The sequence below is a fragment of the Mya arenaria genome, chromosome 12 (genome assembly GCF_026914265.1).
Source record: "Mya arenaria isolate MELC-2E11 chromosome 12, ASM2691426v1".
NCBI classification, from domain to species: domain Eukaryota; kingdom Metazoa; phylum Mollusca; class Bivalvia; order Myida; family Myidae; genus Mya; species Mya arenaria.
Genome location: NC_069133.1, coordinates 18,531,427 through 18,555,722, shown reverse-complemented (window position 1 = coordinate 18,555,722; position 24,296 = coordinate 18,531,427). Strand labels below are relative to the sequence as shown.

The window sequence follows — 24,296 nt, the reverse complement described above, 5'->3', positions numbered from 1 at the left end:
GCACATGTCTGATAACAGTTATATGAGACTGCATACAAAATCACAGTTTTTCCTATTACCATTTAAAACTCTATGTTTAATGGTTAGTAATGCTTGAGAAGAAATGAAAATTTTGGCAGTTTTTCAGACAATTGAATTCTGTTTCATTGAGAGTTATCTTATATAACTGGATTGAAGGCATTCATGCAAAAGTCAGACTATTTTAAATATTTTTTTCAAAGCAAATGTGAAAACTCTTAATCAGTGACAGTGCAGCTTTAACATCCTTTTAGATTTAATCACTATGATTTCAAAATTATCAGACAAACATGATACTAGATGTATACTGTCTTGTTTGGAATTCTTGCCCTTATTCAGTATTGGTTCAATTATAGCAGTATTTATTTGAACTGCCTCTAGGTTAAAGTGTGATAAAATTCATAAAATGTCAAATACATAATTATATAAGATTCACAATTCTTTGAAGGAATGAACACCTGCTTACATGTCATATGACAAATTATGGACAAATACAGAACCTAATCCTAATAGTTTTTCTCCAGAATTATCAAAGGGGTCACTCTTAACAAAGATCTAGTATAAACTTAATAATAATTTCTTTAGTTTAACAATGTTATAAAATCTTGAAAGGCCATAGGCAGGTAGTTCTGACGTCCATACCCTTCAAAACCTTTGACAAGAGGCATGTCTATCAAATATAATTATGAATTACTGGTGTAAATGGGTAGTGGGTAATGCACATGTCAATTGTGACCACCACCACCCCCGTCCGGGGGTATACTGGATGTGAATGCGGTGTTTTTGTCTTACCTATGGTATGTTGGATATGGGGGTATTTGGCAGGGATTTTAGTTCAGGATCAGTTCAGGGAATTTAACCTGGGGTAGGCTGGACCAAAAGTCAAAAGTCCCCGGACCTGGGGGCGGGATGTAGTTACAATTGACTGGTGCATTATGCTATTCATTTTGTTGCCCACTCCTTTGTTTTTCTTTTATAATCCATGCACACAACTATAGATCAGGATCTCAAATACTATATATGTTGAAAATTGACAACTTTTGACATCAATGTTTTAGTTATAGTTATGAATAATGAGCGTTCATTCATTGCTTTTTTATCAAATCACAATCATAAGTGTTAGCAAAGCACACCACTTTGTGCAGTAATGTTTAATGCTGTGGCTCCTCTTATCAACCAAGCACTTGGGCTGTTGGTGGATAACCATTTCCCTAGTTTCCTCCCTGTCTGGTCACCTGTTTGAAAATTAAAACATTGATAATATGTAATAATGACAAAACTTGAAAGTATCCAGAATTGTACACTATGTTTATACATTTGCTGAATTAAATGAATAAGCTAAGGAAATGTACATTCAAAACAAAAGGGCCAGCATGGCCCTTAATTGATCACCTGATTAAAATGACCATGAACAAGTCAGTCAGGTAACAACTGGTTATGAAAGGTGTTGCTATTTGCTTAGCAGGTTAGTGGTTGCTGTGTTATTTGATGGTTGATAAGGACTCCTCAAAGAAGGCTGCTCTTTGTTAACAGAAATGAGAAGTATGGTAAGCTGGTTGTTCCCATGGTCAATGGATGTTACGGTAATGAACCAGAATGTTGCTATGGAAGTAAATGATTACTAAGGAAGTAATTGGTTGCTATGGATGTTGGCTGTTGCTCAGGAAAAAAGTGGTTGCTAAATAAGGCATTGGTGCCTATAAAGGTAGTTAATGGATGCGTTGGAAGGAATTGGATGCTAAGGAAGTCATTGGTTGAATGGGAATTCATTTGTTGCTATGGATGAAGGTAGTTGCTAAGGCAATCATTGGTTGATAAAGAAGCCAAAGATTGTTTAGGAAGTCATCATTTTTTATGGAAGTCATTGGCTGCTGTAAATGAAGTATTTGATAAGGATATCCTTGGTTGCTTATAAAGTGGTTGTTAAGGAAGACATTGTGAGTTTGGATTGTAGTCACTAAGTCAGACAAGTGGGTTCCTTAAGGGTACTACAAGGTCTACGATTTCCTCAACAAGGCAAAACCTTGCTTAACATCCTGCCAAAAGGTGATTATTATATTGTTGTAACAACTTGTTTCATAATCTTTGAAACTAAATACCTTTTAGTTTAGACATCAGTTTCTACGGAATTCATACATTACTGCAGAAGTCATTGCCTGATTTGAATGTGTATCAATTTTTGTTCTAGAAGTCTATCAGTAACAGGGGAACTCTGGTTGGGACAACTTTGACCCCAAGGACGAAACTTGAACAACATTCATAAAAAAACACTTAACAACAATCAGTGATTTTTTTATGAATTCTTTTTACTGCCTGTACAATGTACCTCGCAAATTCGGTAAAAAGTCAACTTTGGGAAAAATACAAAATCAGGCCAAAATTGCTTATATAATGGCAAATATACATATTTTAACTTTTTTATGCATACCTTATGCTGTGAAAGAGTAAGACTTGTCAAGATTTTGTTTATATTTCAAGAAATTCATTGCTATTTGAATCCGGAATGTAATGTAAATTTTTTTAATTTTGGGGAAAATGGAGTTTTTCACAGTAAAAAAATCACTGACAATGAACTACAAACTCCAACATATAAACACCACATACACAAAAACAAATTGATTACATATATAAATTACTGAATATTCACATGGTCTTATGATATTATTGATGAATATTATAATGTTATTTTTAGATACCAGTTACGGGTAGTAGTAATGAAGAATACCAGATTACAAAATCAAAGTGGAAATTGGAACTATTAGAGAATCACTTTATTTGTGGGTAGGTCACTTAAATATTCATTGAGGTGAAAAGAAATTACCATATGATGTATTGCATATGTTTAACCGCTGTTGCACAATCATCATTTCCAAGTGACTGTCTTCATGTCCAGTACTAGCTTACAAAATCCCTTTCTAGATAGTCAAAGACTTCATCTGATGCATCTTAAAAAGGAAGAATACAACACAATCATGAACACAATAAATGCAAATAATGTTGGGTATGCTTTAAACATGATTCAAATGCAAAACATCTTGGCAATTATTTCTAGAGCAATCTAAATGTCCTACATGAGATTTATTCTCTTATGAAAAAGTGATGTTTATGTACAAGCCAAATATACTAGAAATGTGTCAAGTGGGCATTAAGTCTTGTGTTGCTTGGTGAATTGCATATACTGTGAATGAACATAATTAACAAAAAAACAGGAATTTCTCATAATATGACAAAGTTTTTTTTTAACAAGTTTGGTAAAGATTATTGAGCCATACAATGTTCTTATCTGGACTGCATCGTCTTTTATTCTGGGCAGCATAATATGGAAATCCAGGCCATGTATACATCTGGGTTTTATCTGTAATGGACCACATTTTCCAAAATGTATGTAGGCAAATGAGTTACATGGAAATAAAAACTATCTATACATAATAATAAGTGATTTGTATACATGTGTTTACCTTGGTATTATATACCCATAGATATATTATATGACATAATATTGGGTTAATACAAAAAAATGAAATAATATATAATTAGGTTAATGATAAATCAAGCAAATTTAAACTAACACAAACAATTATATGTATATATTTACATTATTTCACAGTAAAATATAATAGAAATTTATAAACATTGGCATAATGCTTAAATCAGGTATCTATTTCAAGGCAGTTGTCATTAAATCATAAAATTTAAAGCTGCACTCTCACAGATATACCATTTTTACAACTTTTTTATTTTTTGTCTTGGAAAGAGCAAATTTTTGCATAAATATCTGCAAACCAATGATATATGATTGCTGCCAAAAAATTAGATCGTAGATTTCCATATTTCCGTTCGAAAATTAATGTTTTATGGCTTAAACCGTTACTAATGGTTTAAGAAAAATGCCAAAACATTACTTTTTAAACTTAAATATAAAAATCTGCTATCTAATTTTTTGTCAGCTGTCTTAAATAACTGGTTTCCATGGGTTTTCGCAAAAATTGCCTCATTCCAAGACAAAAAAATTGTCAAAACGTTCAATCTGTGAGAGTGCACCTTTAAGGTCAAAACAACTAGAAAATGGAACTTTAAACAATAAACTTAAAAACCATGACTTATGGTACAAGTATTTCCACATCGGAGCGGCTGGTTCTTACACACTGACAGTGACACACAATACACTCCACTCCTCTCCATTAACCCTTTATATATATATATTACAGTCGAAACTCGTTGGCTTGATATCTCATGGCTCGATATCCTCGTTGGCTTGAACCAGATTAAAAGAACTGATTTTGTTTAACTCTTTGTTCATATAAAATTTGATCGGATGGCTCGATATATTGTCTCAGGGTCGATATTTCTCCACGCTCGAAGTCATTTTCGCGGTTCCAAGTAAGAATTTCACAATTTTGTTTGCTTGGGTCGATGTCATTTTCGCGGGTTCAGGTAAGAACCTCACACCTTGATTTGTTTTGTTGGCTTCATTTAGCACACGGCGCTAATCAAAATTTCAATGCATCCTGATATAACTAATAAGCTATGTTTTTGTTACCCACTGTTTAAAATTACTTGTTTGTTGTTCTCGCATAATTTTTATAATTAATAAAAACAATCAAATAATATTTTCTAAGTATCGAATAAGTGATGTTACGAACTTTACGACGTGTAACTATGTCCAATTAATACTCTTCTCTTGCGGAGATAGCATAGCCAATAACAAACGAGGTAAACAAGACTTTTTGTAACGAATAATAAAAAAATAACATTCTGTAAGCAATCCCGCTTGGCTCGATATTCTCGAGGCTCGAAGTATTTTGGCTGGTCCCTAGAATATCGAGCCATCGAGTTTCGACTGTAGTTTAAAGCTGACGGAGGCACTCCTGCCATGTACCGCTGCCACCATTTAAGTAAACCTGGGAGGAGAAGTGCCCCAGTGTGGAGCTTGAACCAACAACAACTGCTGGAACACTATCATGGCTCTGTAACCAACTGAGCTAACTGAACGGCACGATCTACATCTACAATAACTTTACAATGTACATGAATACATAAATAACTAAAGTATGAATGCAATGTATTCATGTACATTGTAAAGTTGATGTCTACTGTTCTACTTTAAAAGACACATGCATGTACCCCAAAATTAGTTTTGACAGGCATGACTCACTAATGCCAGTTGTGAGCTTGTTCCTAGCTTTGATCAAGATATTTCTGTCTGAAAATGACATTGAATACACTCTAAAGCCTAAAAGGCTGTAAAATATGCATTCAACATCTTGATAAGCAACTATCTTAAATAAATTAAAATATTAGGATACAGAATGATGTGAAAGAGACTTTAAAAATATCGCTGCATTGTTGGATGTTGGTGCTGTCATCTGATGATCTGTCAGCGGCAATGATTGAGGCAAGCATCAAGTATATTTAAATAAACATTGCACTTTTAACAGATTAAATATTTTGACAAATGTTTTATTTTTTGTCTTTATACAAGCCAATTAATGCATAAGTGCAAGAAAAACAGTGACACAAGACTGCTTAAAAAACATTGGATTGCATATATATTTAAGTTAAAGCTTCACTTTCACAGATATACCATTTTTACAACTTTTTTATTTTTTGTCTTGGAAAGAGCAAATTTTTGTATAAATATCTGCAAACCAATGATATAGGATTGCTTACGAAAAACCAGATCATAGATTTTCATATTTCCGTTTGAAAATTAATGTTTTATGGCTAAAACCGTTAATAAACGTTTTAGAAAAATGAACAAAACATCAATTTTTGAACTGGTATATATAAAAATCTGCGATCTATATTTGTCAGCAGTCTTATATAACTGCTTTCCATGGATTTTCGCCAAAATTAGTACATTCCAAGACGAAACATAAAAAAGTTGCCAAAATGTTCAATCTGTGAGAGTGCAGCTTTAAGAAAATGATGTTTTATGCATTTTTCTTCCAATTGTTAGTAGCACTTTTAGCCATAAAACAATTTTTTTAACGGAATATGTAAATCTGCTATCTGATCTTTTGTCAGCAGGCTTATATCACTTATTTGCATATATTTACACAGAAACTGGCTCATTCAAACTCCAAGATAAAAATAAAAAATAACAAAGTTGTCAAAATACATGTACTGTATATGTGAGAGTGCAGCTTTAATGAGTACTTCGCTATATCAATAAAATATACTCGTTAAACTGTCAATTGTTTACGTATCTACATAAATTCAATTACCTTTTGAACTAGAAAGTGTTATATTTTCAAAGAAAATAGCCATTTACCTCTGTTCAGTGTCGGCCAAATTCGATGTTTTGAATCACTCTAGCGCGTGCTAAATACTAAATGACGCAATGTTTTGGACTGGTCTTCATTTTCTTCGATACAGGCACAACCGAGCGTAAATATTAAGCGAGAAAGTCTAGTGGAACGATGCAGGGTTCATTGGGTTTGTTTACAAGCATCCGGTTAAGAAGACGACAAATAAGAATGGTATTAAGTTGGTAGAATGGAACTCCTTCCTGATTCCTGCACATGTAAGTTGTAAGTATTGACTATATCGGGATACCACACAGGACACTCAAGTGTTATTTTATATTTTCTTAGTTATCATGCAAATGAAAATAATCACTAAGTATCATTTAAAAGTTATTCAGGGATAGTTGCAAATGGTTTGTTTACATTAATTAGTTTTATGAATTTAATTGAATACACAAATTTTTATTAGAGCTTTGCACCAAATTAAATTCAGTTCATTTTACGGGAGTAACCCACACTAGCGGATCCAGAAAGGGGGTGGGATCCCCCCCCCCCAAAAAAATATAAATATATTATATTCTGTAAAGAATCTCAGGACAATTATTCAAAAAATCTTTTGATCTTTGATATCATAATGGTAAAAAAAATTACCAAAATGAAAAATGTAAAAAAAAATATCAAGTCAGAGAATGGGTTGGAGCCGGTGTCGCCAAAATTGCAGTCCAGTGTTGTATCCACTGTGCTATGAAGGCTTATCCTAAACAGTTGGAATATTTAATCTTTATACCTAACTTGTAATATATTGGCAATTTTTTTTTATTGTAAATTATGTGGTACTTCAGTTAGTAAGTTTTAATGCATTGTACACATAGATACCAAGTTTATGTCAGTTTTCGTCAATTTTCTTTTTTTCCGCTATTTCATTAAACAGATTACAGCCCTTTTTAAACAAGTCTTTGGGAGGAACTGTTGGGGATTGTTATTAAAGCTACATTTTCACAGATTTACCATTCTGACAACTTTTTTTTTCATCATGGAATGAATCATGCAATGTTAGTGCATAAATTATGTCCGCGAACCATGATTTAAAACTGCTGAAAAAATATCAGCTCTATAGCTGTTTTTCATATGTACGTTCATAATTGTTGTTCTGTGACTTAAATTTGAACACTTTCAGAAAAATGAAATAATAAGCAGATTTCTCAATACATGACATCTATTTTATTGTTAGCAATTAAAGGCATTGATTCTCTGAGATAATAATAATGTTTAAACAGTCAACCTGTGAAAGTGCAGCTTTAAGACTCATTTTTCCTAAGATCAGCCAAGTTAGTATTATAGCTAATTTAAGCTTAAAAGTTAAGGTGAATTTTATATTTATTTCAGACCAGATACTCTTGAGGGACCAATTTAAGGGCAAACAGACAAACGTTTTGATGCAAAGAAAGCATTGGATTTGAAAGGTAGATTTTTAACACATATTTACATGTACTCAATGTCATTTACTAGTATAACATAATGTATTCAAGTATAAGATATTTCAAGTATTTGGTCAGGTTGTTAGGTTTAATTGAAACTGTTCAGCAAATAAATGAAAGTACATACAATTTTGCATGCACATGTTTGTTGCATGCAGATTTTACTCAGATGGCATAGGGTACAGTTACTCTTGTAACTTGCTTAAAATAAATGCAAATAATTCTGCATGTGTCTGAAGTCATGTTTTATTTTTCTCTACAAATTGTTTTAAAAAATGCAATTGTTTGATTTCCTTTCTTATGTGTTATGCATTGCAGTTCCCATGGAGAAGAAAAATGGAGAGATTCTAAAAGTATGAAGATACTCCTGTGTATAATGAGGAAATCTTGTCGGTGAATGGTAAGTTCTCTTTGGATTAATTCTATGTATAACAATATAAATATGAGGTAAGCCAAGAAATGAGAATTAACATAATTATTCTGTTCAAACATACATTGACATATTAAATATAAAGACATATGTATGATTTGTCTCTGCTATTATACTCTATACCCTATGGTTAGGGTTCATTTGGACAAGTCTTCTTTTATCCATAATTCCAAATGCTTCTGAGATTTCTAACACATATTAAATATGTTGAGGAGAAGTGCTGTGCAAAAAACATTTTTGTTTATGGTATTTTAGAGTTATTGGTCTTTGATTATTTTTCTTTCACTTTTCTATGTTTTTGAGGTATTAACTTCAAACTTCATGCACATATTGGACGTGATAAGAAAAATAGCTGTGCATATGAATCATTAAATTGTGTATGGTAGTCAAAGAATTGTAAACCTTTGATTATTATCTTTATATTTTTTTTATTTTTTTTCTTCTCTTCATAACTTTTTTTCATTTTTTACTTTAATTTAACAAAACACTATTCTGTTTTTGGTATATTAAGGATTATTTTCTTATGTTTATTTTGTGCTTGGCAGTTTTAAAATTATTGCCTAATTGGTTACTGTATGCTTAAAAGCAAACATCACTCTCAGTGAAACCTCTTATTACAATAGGTGATAGCTGTAGTTTTTCATGGAAACAAGTGTTTGACAGTATGAGTCATTTTTTAGTAGCAATATATTATGTACATTTAAGGTATAAGTTCTCTTTTACTAATTGTTCAGTTGTTTTTCAGTTGTTGCAATTGTGGACCAGGCCAGAGTTGTACTAAACCAACTAAGACACAATGAGATACAGGAATGACACAATGAGAAACAGGAAACAGGAAAGTGATGACTGATCGCCACCTGTTACAAATTCATCTAGGTACAGTTTTTATTCCAGATTTGATACAACTGTAAACTGTTTTATGCATGCTATGATTATGTTCATCATGTTTGTTTAAGACCGTGATGATGAGGACTAATCTATTGATTATCCCTTGCCAAAAGGCAAAGTGGATACAGTAATTGTGCACGTGTGTGTGCGTGTGCACGGAATGTAATCTTGAGCATAAATCCTCCAGGTATTAACTTCAAACTTCATATACAGATAGATCCCTATTGAGAAGAAGTGCAGTGTTAAGGGACCATAACTCTGTTTACAGTTCTTTTTGTAATAACCCTTTGTTATATTTCATACTGAGTTTTTGTCTGCAGCAGAACTTGAAAAGTCTTTGAGGTGTTGATCTCAAACTTCAAATATGTACAGATAGATCTCATTTAGCAGAAGTGCAGTGCACAGAAACCATAACTCAAGATTTTTTTTGTAGTAGTTGCCCTTTGTTAGTTTTCAATGTTATCCTTTGTTGTAATGCACAGTTGTGATCATGCTCAAATATGCTCATTCACATTAAAATTAATTGTCCAGGTTCAAATCCTGTTTAGCAAAGTTTATATGAACTATCTATCAATGTAAAATAAACTAAGATTTGTGTGTTTTTATCATTTCTTATTTATTTGTATATTTTTTGTTACATATTTTTATGTGCATATATATAAAATCTATATCACAAAAAGTGTGGCTAATTTTTAATATTAAGATATAATATGTATAAGAACTATCATATTTCAAAATCAACCATAGAGCTTTTGCAAGATAGATAATAACTTAATGTATCTGATGAACAATAATGTGATTTTGGGATGCCAGCAATAACTTTTCAAGGTGAAAATATGTTCTTGTCATTGATTTTACATATAAGTAATCAGTATGCAAAGCCCTTTCAAATGATACTTATATGGGGTAACTATCAAATTTTAACATTGAAGCCAATGGCACAAATTAATGAAAAGCTCCTTAATAGTTCAATATTTGAAGCCAACAATGGAACTGTGTTTATGTACATGTATTGCTTAATGTTCCTTTTTCTTTCAGAAAACTCCCCACATCCAACAAGAGACAGTCTGACTTCAAAATCTTCATTGAAAGCAACTTAATGGACAAGACATCCGTCACATAAAGATTCACTAAAATTGGAATGATTTACCAATTTTAACTTTTAACAGACAAATACATTATAGATTTGAAAATAGATTACCCTTAAATAAGTTGGATGATTAACATTTACCTCAACACAGTACAAAGTGCTCATGTTGAACTATTGTGATTGATCATAGTCTGTCCTTCATTTTTATTAACAGTTTCATACAGTGTTAACACTTTAGTATGGGGACTCATTTTAGCTCAACTTTTCGAAGAATATGGAGAGCTATACTACTCACCCAAGCGTCGGCGTTGGCGTCACCCCTTGGTTAAGGGTTTGCGTGCAAGCACACATAGGTAAATATCTCAGCAACTACTTGAGGTATTGCATTGAGACTTTATACAATGGTACTCAACCATCCAACCTACTTAATTAACCAAGTTTGATAACTACTTTGCATTTAATGCCAATAATAGGCCTTTAATATTTGACTTAGAAATTCTGGTTAAGGTTTTGCATGCAAGCACACATAGGTTAATATCTCAGCAACTACTTGAGGTATTGTATTGAGACTTGATACAATGGTACTCAACCATCCAACCTACTTATTTAAACAAGTAAGATAACTCTAGTTTGCATTTAATGTAAATAATAGGCCTTTATTATTTGACTTAGAAATTCTGGTTAAGGTTTTGCATGCAAGCACACATAGGTTAATATCTCAGCAACTGCTTGAGGTATTGCATTGAGACTTGATACAATGGTACTCAACCATCCAACCTACTTATTTAAACAAGTAAGATAACTCTAGTTTGCATTTAATGTAAATAATAGGCCTTTATTATTTGACTTAGAAATTCTGGTTAAGGTTTTGCATGCAAGCACACATAGGTTAATATCTCAGCAACTGCTTGAGGTATTGCATTGAGACTTGATACAATGGTACTCAACCATCCAACCTACTTAATTTTCCAAGTTATATAACTATAGTTTGCATTTAATGCAAATACTTGCCTTTATTATTTCACTCAGAAATTCTGGTTAAGGTTTTGCATGTAAGCACACATAGGTTAATATCTCAGCAACTACTGTATGAATTGCATTGAGACTTTATACAACCACCCAACCTAATTGAATAATCAAGTTAGATAAAAATTCTGGTTAAAATTTTGCATGTAACCACATTTATGTTAATATCTCCGCACATCATGTGTGCATTGAAATCTAATCTAACAGTGATCCATGCATGTTTCGCCAAAACTTTTCAATCCTTACACTGAAAAGCAGCGGAATAGTCGAGAGCGCTGTCTCTGTGACAGCTCTTGTCTCTTTGGTCTTTATTCATACTGGCCAGAATATGTTTACCAAAAAAATCTTAGTAGAGATTGATAACTGTTCAGGTTGGACAAAAAGCATGTAGGTTGTTTGTTCTAATAATATAAACTGTAAATGCTTCAGAAACTATATATATAATTTTTCATGATATTTGTCAGTATTTATTCTCGTCAACATTTAAATAATATTAGGTGAAACTTGTTTAATGGTCAAAATGTGTTTGATTAGAGTGGCCTCAAGTTCCACTTTATATGAATGAAATTTGGTCAAGTTTTAGAAAAAAACTATGTTCTAGTTTTATAGGCCATATTCTCTTCCCAAGCTTTCCTTAAAGAATGAATGTAGGTAATATGAAACAGGAGTCACTAAGTCAAGTATTAAAAACCTTAAAAATTGCTATTCATAGAGGTATTGTTTCCTCATCATAAATCACAACTTAGCCAGCAAGACTTTTCAACAAATAAGGCATAACATGTAAAAAGTTAATAATTAGGCACATATTTTAGTGAATAAAATCTTGTGAACATATTATTGAAACAAATAATGTGTCTGGTTCTGAGGTGAGCAATAAAGCACATTGCTTAGTAACAATTGAGCTAGCTCATTATTAAAAGTTTGTTTTAAACTTGAATTAAATGAATGCAAATCATATATTATTATTTTTAATCTATATGTTTTTTTTAGTTACCTTGTTCTGTTGTTAATTTCCATACTGACTTGGTCAATTATGGCTAATTGTCTAATTATATTTTAACTTCTAACCTAAATGTTTCACTGTACTTTTGAGTGTTCTGTTAACTATATTGCACATTACCCTATATGACAGTATAAATTCAATAAAACCATGGTTATTAAGTTCCATACATATTGGAGCATATGGTAAGCCTCTAGAAATGTCACTTCTTAAACCTAGATTCTTGATCTGTTCGCCACATTGTTTTGTTATTTTTTTGTTTATAAAAACAAATGATTGTTTAATGTCAAGGAAACCTTTTTAAAGTTAAAATGTAGATGTACATAGATAACTGTCAAATATTATTTAATAACTGTCTAAAGGCAAAATTTCCATTCATTTTTATATTTGATTTGGGTCCCTAGGGTCATGGTCACTGTAACTAAAAATAGAAAAATGCTTGGTACTGAATAACTTCAGTTTTAATACATTTAAAACTGAATCTCACAATAAAGGCTGAAGTTCTTGTTGCATTGCAGCATTTCTAGTTAACTTTTTAATTTGACTCTTTTTATTGCTTTCGACAGGCACATATTACATCATTATTGTATTCATTTTTAAGACAAAGCCTCATTTAATTGAGCGTGCTGTCCAAAGACAGCTCTTGTTGACATAATTATAAGACACCTTATGTTATGGTTTATATGAACAATAGCTGTTTCTGTGTATGTTTTAGAAGAAACTTCCATTTCTTATCATATTGATGGACATAGATATACATACATGTACGGGATTATTGACATCAGATTCTTAAGATTAAATTTACTAATGTTCTGTTCATGTTCAAAATAGATACAGTTATGGTAAATGCATAGTCTTGTTTGTTTATAACATAGACAACCATGTCTTTTGGTTGTCCTGGTCTCCTGTCCTGTTGTGTGAATTGGGTTTTATGGACATCTTCGATATTGTAGGTCCAATTCTAGTGTCTAGATGGAAAAGTATTTAGCCTAGGGAGACCTTAGTTTGGGTTATCATGTTGGATATGTCTAAATGTTGGCATGTCGGGAAATGACAATTTTAGGCTATGATTTTAGGCTATGACAATTTAAAAATGTAGACGTTGCTGGGCAAGGCTCCACACCCAAGTGACTGTCGCATTATATTCTTGAAAAAAATGCCTTGGGCTTTTGGTTTGTTATGAATTTTGCGAGTCTGGCAAATATCTGCATTATAAAATTCATCGACATACAGGTGACAGAGAAAAAGGTCAATTTTCAATGATTTCAAAAGATTTATTAACTAAAAGGGGATCATCATAAATGAATACAGAGAACAAGGTTAATTGATTTGACAGAGGATTGATGCAGAGCTTCAAAAATTAAGGAGACAATTTCAGAAAAATGCACATAAATGATTTTTGTTTATTTGTGTTGTTTGATAACTGCTGTGTGTCGATTTTTATTTAATTTCATTTTACCCCCCAAATCACACTTCACACAATACATGGTTTCTACTCTTTAGGTTTGTTATACTGTATTATAGTATCTATTGAATACAGTAAAATTTCTGGTCATTGTATTGCAAAATTTGTGCTAATAATTTGCAATTTCAGAAATTCTCATTTTTATTGAATTTTTCAAACATTTTCCCCAAAATTCACATTTCACAAAATTACATAGTTTCTTTACTTTTGATATATTAAACTGTAATATTTATGAAATACAGTAATTCTGGTCATTCTATTGCAATATTTGAAAAAGTTATTGGCAAATTCCAGAAATTCTCATTTCCATTTAATTTTTCATACATTTTACCCCGAAAATCATATTTTAAAAAAACTGTGTTTCTATATAATATATAATAATGTTAAATGAAATATATTAGCTGCAGTAGTTCTGGTGTTTTTATTGCAAAATAAGGCAGAGTTATTGGCAAAATTCATAAATTGTCATTTTCATTTAATTTTTCCAACATTTTACCCCAAAAATCATTTTTTGCGCCATATAATTGTTCTATGATTTAAGTATATTAAATATGTTGCCTGATATGACATAAATTCATCAAAATTATTTTTGTGCAGTTTTCTCCATTTTTTGTTCAAAAATCTCCGTTTGTATACATTGAATAGAAAACAGAGGTGTTGAAGCACTGCTTCAACACCTCTGAGAATGAGTATAGTATAGTGCACGCTACCACAATGTATATAGACTATAACACAGGTTCAAATTTACAGATAGAGAATAGTGCACGCCACCACAATGTATATAGACTATAACAGAGGAATTGATGTAAAGTTTCAAAATCTCTGGTTGATACATTGCATAGAGAACAGGGGTGTTGAAGCACTGCTTCAACACCTCTGAAAATGAATAGAGTATAGTGCACGCTACCACAATGTATATAGACTATAACAGAGAAGTTGAAGTAAATCTTCAAAATCTCTGGCTGTATACATTGCATAGAGAACAGAGGTGTTGAAGCACTGCTTCAACACCTCTAAGAATGAATAGAGTATAGTGTACGCTTCCACAATGTATATAGACTATAACAGAGGAGTTGAAGTAAATCTTCAAAATCTCTGGCTGTATACATTGTATAGAGAACAGGGGTGTTGAAGCACTGCTTCAACACCTCTTGACAATGAATAGAGTATAGTGCACGCTTCCACAATGTATATAGACTACAACAGAGGAGTTGAAGTAAATCTTCAAAATCTCTGGCTGTATACATTGTATAGAGAACAGGGGTGTTGAAGCACTGCTTCAACACCTCTTGACAATGAATAGAGTATAGTGCACGCTTCCACAATGTATATAGACTATAACAGAGGAGTTGAAGTAAATCTTCAAAATCTCTGGCTGTATACATTGTATAGAGAACAGGGGTGTTGAAGCACTGCTTCAACACCTCTGAGAATGAATAGAATATATACCGTGCACAGTATATAATGGTATAGAATATAACACCAGTGTATGCATTTTCACGGTGTATCGTGCATATCCATATAGTGTATAGAGTCTATGCACTGTGTTGATATAAGATCTCAATCTCAACTTGGTCTAAGCATTCTAGATTTAATATTTTTTTCTAGATTCAAATAATTCACTGTTTCTAGAGTATCATTAAATTCATATTATCCCCGCAGTTTCGGCCACGATTAATCCCGGAATCATGCGGTTCATAGGAAATGGCTTCAGCCGATGGAAATACATGTTTGAGCAAACCTTTCATGTTGAAATTACAAAAACACATGGTGGAATTACTGGAGTTCGTGGCAATTATAAAGACGTTGGGAATTTTGAAGAGTACTTATCAAAGGATTTTCCATTTGAGAACAATCTTAACAATGATTTGTTTGTATAAGATGGAATTTGCATGAGTCTAGATATACTCCGTGGAAGAATATTGTTGGTGATTATTTGCGAAAAAGGCACCTACAATCGGGAAACATTTTTGATGTTTTGTTTTAATACTGTTATGCAGATAAAATGTTTCCGATTGCAAACAAACATATACCTTAGTGTATAAATTATTATTTTTTTGTACGAAATGAAAGACGACACAATGTTTTTAAAATGTATGGAAATACCTTTCGTGCTGATATGTATCATTTCTATTAATCTCCAATAAAAAAAATGTAAGGCTAAGTGACATCCCATTGTCCATGTAAATTTGAAGAGTGTTTTAAACATATATATTTCCCAATTAGAACTGTGACCGTGCTAGGACGGTTCGTACAACAAACTTTCCCATGTATTTACATATATATGTCAACGCTTAAATGGGATAGTATGGACAACGTTTGTGTGAAATCAGATTTATTTAAATAGTGATAAAAATGACACCAGGAAAACACAATGGTGCCGCAAATAGAATTTTATCATTGGTGCTCTCGGCCTGCAGTTGAGGACAACATCTACTATACCAGGGTATAAAAACACTCCTTTGGGCTTATGTAACATATAAACAAAATTCATAATTCGCAAAAGTGGCCATTTGTTGCAGCTATTGTTGTTGACATTCAATTAATTGATAGGTCATTTGAGCGTACTTTATAATAAAGATATATTTGTGGCTCAGACAGAAGGGTAAGAAGAAGTTTTCAGGAGGCAATATGCAACCATCATTTTATTTTTAAATCAGTATATTAAAACCAGTTCCTATATTGTACGCTTTGAATAACACTGCACTGAAGGTTTTCAAAGCCGTTTGGAAGTATGAATCAATTTGTGATCTAGTCCTTGATATAAATTATTGAACAACGTCATGACCAGTAGTCATATATATGGAATATTAGGCAATGCATGAATCATGGTATCTAATGGTGAAGGAGTAAACTTCTCGCATAACCTACAATACTCAAAAGATAAGAGAAGAGTTATTTCACAAAATGAAGAAAGAAGTCTTTGAAAACATTATATTAGGATTCGTTTGAAATCTGTGGGACTACAATAATATTATTAGATCAGTGAAGAAGAATAGTTATCAGATCAGTGAAGAAGAATAGTTATTAGATCAGTGAAGAACAATAGTTATAAGATCAGTGAAGAAGAATAGTTATTAGATCAGTGAAGAAGAATAGTTATTAGATCAGTGAAGAAGAATAGTTATTAGATCAGTGAAGAAGAATAGTTATTAGATCAGTGAAGAAGAATTGTTATTAGATCAGTGGGGAAGAATAGTTATTAGATCAGTGAAGAAGAATAGTTATTAGATCAGTGAAGAAGAATAGTTATTAGATCGGTGAAGAAGAATAGTTATTAGATCAGTGAAGAAGAATAGTTATCAGATTAGTGAAGAAGAATAGTTATTAGATCAGTGAAGAAGAATAGTTATTAGATCAGTGAAGAAGAATAGTTTTTAGATCAGTGAAGAAGAATAGTTATTAGATCGGTGAAGAAGAATAGTTATCAGATCAGTGAAGAAGAATAGTTATTAGATCAGTGAAAAAGAATAGTTATTAGATCAGTGAAGAAGAATAGTTATTAGATCGAATGAAGAAGATGTGTACGGAGTTCAGTCCCCATCACGAAATATTTTACTCATTCTGAAATTATTATGTTTTTCACTCTCTTAATTATTTATGAAATGAATGCATACAGTTTGGTTGATTTATATTATATTTAGATTGGTAACTTCTGTCTTTGACAAATTCTTTTAGTATATGACACGCCATCAACGCAAACTTCACGCAAACTAACATACCAAAATCATTTGAAGATAAGCGTTTTGCACGAACCGTCGTTGTCGAAATTGGTCCAGGTTCCCCTGACAAATACCGAATATATATGACATTGGACCGATTGTTCGGAACTTTTTATAAAGTAAACAAGTTGTAAATTGCATCGCTGCTAACTTTCAACTCTTTACTGCTCTATAAATTAAATGGATACACGTTGCAGTATTTCTTGCAAGATTTAAGACAACTGTTTCAGCTGTACTTGCTAATATTTAAATATATAAACACACCAGCATATGTTTCACGTTTAAAAGTTAACAACGGTGTCGTTATTTACGTTGTTAACTTTAACAAAGTTCTGAACAATCGACCCAATATGTGTTTGCCATTTTGACAATGTTTTAATGAATGTCCTTTGTCTAACTTTTAACATTTCGAGTTATTGATTTGTCATTGATAAAATATCTTTAATGGTTGAACAGCCAGAAAAAGTACGATCAATTGTATAATATGTTTCAGTTTATTTCTAAAGGACAATGATTAGCAGTTATATATGGAATCTAATGTATGCACATAATTACACATGTAAATAACACTCTATAAAATAAACTTATCATATTGTCTGTGTTCTTGCGTCGTCTTTCGTTTCGTTTCTGAATTAATATCATTTATAAAACAATGGGAACAACAGTGACTAGCCCAGTAGCCGAACAATACCGCTTGCATCATCGACATAAAGTATTATCAGCTGAGTCTGAGTCTAAAATGGTTAGTGAATACGAAATTCAAAATGGTCTCAGCATAGCCTGAGTCTGAGTTTGGGTCTATAAAAATGCTGGTGAATACCGCCCCTGCTTATGGGACAAGAGTCAGGGTAGCAGACGTAATGATACAAGCTTAAAACGTTTACATAAGATTATAGTTTCACGATGGGATCGAGTTCCCAATGTGTGTCCATTGACTTTTACTTTTAACAAAAAAGTTAAAACCTAAATTATTATTAGGTTGCATTAAAATAAATATTTAAAAATACCAGTTCAAAATAGATTTCGAAGATCTCAATGTTGCAGTAGGCTTGTTTGAGAAAAGAATAATCCTTAAGATGTGTATCATGTTGACATTTTTTGCCGAGCATCGGACATATTTCCGGATTTCGTTCTCGGATAACGGAGTTCTACGTATCAATGCCTTTCGATGTTAAAACAGCCGGACATATGTTTACGCCATTTTCGAAGCAAGAGTGCATATCTGGTGCTTGTTAAAGCTTGTTAAAGCGCAGAGATATGTCAAACTCGGAAGTTGATGAAAGAGGTTGGTGCTTATAAAAGTGCAGAGAAATGTCACCTTCGGAAGTTGATGAAAAAGCTAGGTGGTGCACAGAGCACAGAGATATGTCACCATCAGATTTTGATGAAATATTCACACTCGGAAGTTGATGAAAGAGGTTGTGATTGTTTAAGCGCAAAAATATGTCGCCCTCGGAAGTTGATGAAAGAGGTTGTGATTGTTTAAGCGCAGAGATATGTCACCCTCGGAAGTTGATAAACGAGGTGGTGCTTGTTTAAGCGCAGAGATATATCACCTTCGGAAATTGATGAAGAGCTAGGTGGTGCTTGTAAAAGCACAGAGATATGCCACCATCGGAAGTTGATAAAAGAGGTGGTGATTGTTAAAGCGCAAAGATAAGTCACACTCGGTAGTTGATGAAAGAGGTGGTGATTGTTAAAGCGCAGAGATATGTCACACTCGATAGTTGATGAAAGAGGTTGTGCTTGTTAAAGCGCAGAGATATGTCACCCTCGGAGGATGAAAGAGGTGGTGCTTTTTAGATCTCTGTTAGAGTGCAGAGCGCAGCCAGTATGGTGTACTCGGAAGCGGGCACAATCGCTGGTAGTCCATCCCCGGAAGTGGAAGTGAAAAGACAGAGTAGGTAAAAGGTGGCTGGAAGAGAACATGTCGAATATTTTTGTTTTTCCAAGCAAAGGTATTTACGATTATCTCAAGAGAAGCGATGATTCCGATTATTGGCCGTATGCTGAGGGTGAGCTATTAATATCGATGAATGTCCGTCGTCCGTAGTCCGTCGTCCGTCCACACTTAGTTTGTTAACACTCTAGTAGTCACATTTATGCCTCATTTGTCAGGAAACTCTATCAGGATGTTTGTCCCAGTAATTAATCGGACGAGTTCGAGTATCGGTCATCTTGGAGGAAAAACTAGGTCACATGGGCCAAAAATAGAAAAATCTTAACACTCTAGAGGCAACTTTTTCAGTCCAAATATCCTGAAAATTTGTCAGAAAGGTTGTTTCGTTGATTTCTAGCTCAAATTTGAATATGGGTCATTTGGGGTCAAAAACTAGGTCACAGAGATCAAATATGGAAAAACCTTGTTAACACTCAAGAGGTAACATTTTCGGCCCAAATATCTTGGACATTTGTCAGAAATAGTGTTTCGTTGATTTCTAGCTCAAATTTGAATAAGGGTCATAAATTCAACCTTAATATTGTAAGAGTTATTGCCCTTTGTATCTTTTTAAACAAATACATGTTCGGCATGTTTTTGCACGCCTGTTAATAAAAACTGGACATATTATAGCTACACCTTTAGGGTATGGAAGGGCAGACAGGCACCATCTAGTATGTAGTCCGATTTATTACTTTTTAACCCTTAGTCCAATCATGGCCAAATTTGGTCAGAATGTGTATGATCGTGGTGGATAATTAGCAAAATTGCTGTAGTTACCCGAGAGTTATTGCGCTTTAATTATAGAAATTACCTAAATTTTATCTATTATCTTGTCCTATCAATAACTTTATTAAGCATTTGTCCAATCATTACAAAATTTGGGGAGAATGTGAATAGACAAGATACATGAGAGAAACCAAATCCCTGTTACTGCCTTTTAATTATAAACAAGTCTATAGCACGAAGTTTTACTCCGATGAGCGATATAGGGCCATCTTGGCCCTTTTGTTTACAGTTAGAAAGAAGTTGTACAGGTTTTCTTCGCATTTAAATTATAAATGCACAAGGGTCAACTCACGGTGGTTGGTTCTTGGAATATTACATGCAGACGGTTTAGAGCAATGCTGGTATGTGTAAATACACTCGTTGCTGACAAAGCAACGTGTATTCTTGTAGTTCCAAGCTGGAAGAGTTCCCCCTTTGTGGCCATGTTTGGTTCATGAAAAAGACAAACTGTTTTGAAAGAATATGGAATACCGTAAGAACGCACAGAAGGACAGTGTAAGTTTAAAATGCCAACCTTTGGGGGTTTCACAGGTTTCTTTGTTTTTCAATAAATAACTTTAATCATTAAGGTTGTCATTGCAATCATCACTCTTATTTTGGTCATACTTAGAAGTTTTTAAATAATCACATGCAGTTTGGGTACATTTTTATTTTCACTTACTGATGTATGACTCGAAACCCTAACTGATTTGTTTTCATTTGATTCAAAGAAAGAATAATAAGTTCAATAAATCGTTCTCGATTTCCAGATATACAAGTTTTGAGCACAATCAAATAAGCAAATATATAAGAGATAATTATAACGACAAAATCGAGAATAAATCTCAAAAGCTTATTCCATGTCTGACTTCAAAATGACTTGCCCCGTTAGTCCGCCAACTTCACCTCGCTAGGCTGCCAACTTTATGCCGCTAGGCTGCTAACTTCGCGTACATTAAGCTGCCTGTCTTTGCAGCCATCGAAGAATTTCAACCATCAACTTTGCTGGGCGTTCAAGATCATTACGAAACAAAACAAATACATGATTGACGCATCCTTTTGAAAATTTTTTATAGATGGCCACGTTATTGAAGTACATGTACTTTAATGGATTGTCCCGGTCTCTTAAATAGTGTATGGGAAGGAGGTTGTCCCTTATTTGTTCCATATGTCTGATACATTTCATCTTTTTTAATTGTCATGTACTTTTATCACTCACACTCATTCAATTCGTATTCACAACCAATCCTTGAGGGCGGTTCTAGTGACCGAACACTCACAAAGGTCCCACTCACGTTAAACACTTGATTCTCTCTCACACCTGTGAATACGGATATACCTTTCACTCGAAAATATCTCGACCGTTATGTGATTACAGGGGATTAATTCATTGAATGTGAGTGAAAGTGATTGTTCTGGATTCGGCCCCTTGTTTAATTATAATTAGTTAAAAATGTGGCCAAATTCAGATTAAAGACTTGTTATTCGCCTGCCGCCAGAATTATAAGCCACAATAATTTTATAAATTTAACCACCAGACTTCTGAACCAGCCTCGAGATAATATGTATGCAAATACACTTTGTTCTATGTGCTCAATTAGAACATATCTTAGTACGTCGATATACATAGCATTGCCTCCCTCCGACAGGTTGACGCCGTTGGCCGCGAAGAAACTTCGAATATCTAAATCATTAGTTATGGATATGGTGTCGTGTGTGATGTCGATCTAACCTGATTGTGCCCGTGGCGTTAACGCGGTTTCTTTTTTTTTATTTGTGATGACGTTAATTGGCGTGGGTGTCGTCATTGGAATCTATTCAGTATATCTACCCAGACTAGTACGGTGCTGGAAAACGCGGATCTCATATAGAGTATTTCGCGAGTAATTGGGTTAAATATTTTCAGAAACACGGTTGGTTTCAGAAACAAGACTTTGCCGACGCGTTGCAAAACTTCTACTACGGGTGGGCCGTAAAAAAGGAGGTTGGATAACACAGACCTGCAAAACTCCTCCCACCCCGACGCCTAACCAGGCAATGTTCGGCGACACCCTCTCCTGTGCGTAGTGTACCGCGCGCTTGGGTAGCAAGTCGCCCAAAACCCATATTTCTATATTTGAGAAATAGGCATACCAAATTTAGCGGGAATTTACTATCTATTTTAGGATTACTTAGTATTTGTATGTCGGTGTGGGGTTTGTATATTATATTCGTTAATGCATATGATGCTATTGTACGAATGTAATGCGTGAGGTCCAGATATCACCCCTTATAGTCTACTAGCGGATATAATTAATGAATATTTCTTGAATGTTTGGGACGACCAACACCTCAGTCTCTGGTATGCCGCGTATCGCTGTGGCAGTCGCACGGCCGATATGGAAGCTGTGACCCTTTACGGTTTGGATACCGTGGTTGCCTCTCGTTAGACAGTGTCCTTTTGAGTGACCGGAAGTCCGTTTCTGTGACCAAAGGCTGACATCACCGGTGGCTTAAATGACAAGTTATCTAGCATAGCTTATACTGGGCATGGGGATGTTTCTTCCTGGGTGAGTTTCAACGTGATCGGTTGACCATGTTGAGTGAGTTTATGTGTTTGTAAGTTCATATACATGACTGTTTGTTGGTTGACATGGCTTCCCTTTCGCTTAATTTGATTCGACGAACCGCTAAGTGTGGTCGTTACTAGTTGACGATGCAAAAGAGGCCAAACAAGCCATTGATAATATTGCCTAATATCCTTTGCTTCGAATTCGTTAAAGCAAACATTTGCTGCGATAATTTCGGTCAATGGTGTATTTGTCTTGCACCCCGCGAATGTCTTTTAGATCTCATAAACATAAAGTGTAAGTCCTGAAAGCTGTAATTGTTTTGTATGTAATGTATGTACGCCATGTTAGTTTAAATTGCAGTTGGTGAGCAGTTATTTTCAAAGCAGTATGCTATCAACCATACTTGATATAGTGCGGGTATCGGCATGCATGTCTCATTCAAGTTATATTTTATCTAAATGCTTCGAATGCGTTAAACGTTGTGGTAAATGTCCAGCTAGTGTTGTTTGTTGAACATCGCAAAAATGCTTCAGCTCCTTTTCGCATATTTCCCAAAGATAAGACTTAATGAAATGGAATACTGTGCCATCTATCGGTGCTTGCAGAAGTGAAAGGGAATCACGTATTTATATTTTTTGTATCAAGTATGTGAGACGCATTAAAAATATTTGAAATGGGGCATTTTAATGTCACAGTCCTTAGAACTTCGGAATCCATCACTTTATCCGACTTTGGTGAAACTGAGTTTAGACAGGGCGATACTTATATTATCGCAATTATATCTTACGTTCTTATTTCTGAGCTCCTCCCCACAAACGAATGTTATGCAACCATGCTAGGGAAAATCTCAAGGACGGTGATATCTTTGAGAATGGATTTCTTTTCCCATGCCCAGTGCTCCTGGAAGTATATACCAAAGCCTAGTCCTGTATATAACTCTGTGTCGTCGTTATTGGTCATGGCATACTGAAATGCCGTTGAATTTTCTAAACCAATTGAGCCACAATTCTAAGTCTAGCGTAACTGATCCTTTTAAACGAATGTGATGGAAGGGCCGCATGTAAATCAGTCTCTTGCAGAAGGGGCACCCTAACGGTATAGCACGGCAACAAGATTCAGGAATCCGACCACTGATTGCATTTCATTCAGGGTAGTTGAGTGTTTGACCATGATCATTTGTATGTAACACACCATTTTTAGATATTTTCCTTGGGTAAGCGTACTGCCATTTCCCTTGTCTCAAGTTCGAAAAATCGCACAGCTGATTGAAACTCCAAATGTATAGATTTGTCAATGTATTACCTGTCATTGAATTTATAGCCGAGGAGTTCTAAGACATCCAGTCGGATCGGTAGCAACTGAAAGGCGTTTCTTTATGTCGACTTTAAAAATCTTGACAGCCTCGTCGAGATTTGCATATTGCACGGATGCGTTTTCTGGATCGATGTGATCATTTACTGAGGAGCAGGCAGGGTATTATATGTGTTGTATAATTTAAAAATTGTTCGAGTCTTTCTTTGGTTTCAAGCCTTTGGGTTAAAGTACAAGATTTTGAAATGGTTTAACAATAAATGGACCCGCTTCTCTGCCGTCCAAAATATCTTTATTTCAGTCTGTTCCCTGGCCTGTTTGGTTTCAGTGGCAACCCTGTCGTGGGCCCTGGAATTGCATA

The 24,296-nt window shown here is 33.9% G+C and overlaps 2 long non-coding RNA genes across 2 annotated transcripts; one reads left to right on the top strand and one right to left on the bottom strand.

Annotated features, from left to right (window-relative positions):
* Window positions 1-1,011: 1,011 nt before the first annotated feature.
* Window positions 1,012-6,347, bottom strand: LOC128210191 (uncharacterized). The gene is made up of 4 exons (XR_008257114.1): window positions 6,293-6,347; window positions 3,291-3,373; window positions 2,840-2,963; window positions 1,012-1,253 (listed from the first exon to the last, which is right to left on the bottom strand). It is a non-coding gene; the product is annotated as an uncharacterized LOC128210191 (long non-coding RNA).
* Window positions 6,348-6,485: 138 nt separating this feature from the next.
* LOC128210192 (uncharacterized) lies at window positions 6,486-8,136 on the top strand. Its single transcript, XR_008257115.1, has 3 exons — window positions 6,486-6,551; window positions 7,653-7,729; window positions 8,063-8,136. It is a non-coding gene; the product is annotated as an uncharacterized LOC128210192 (long non-coding RNA).
* The last annotated feature ends 16,160 nt before the right edge of the window (window positions 8,137-24,296 follow it).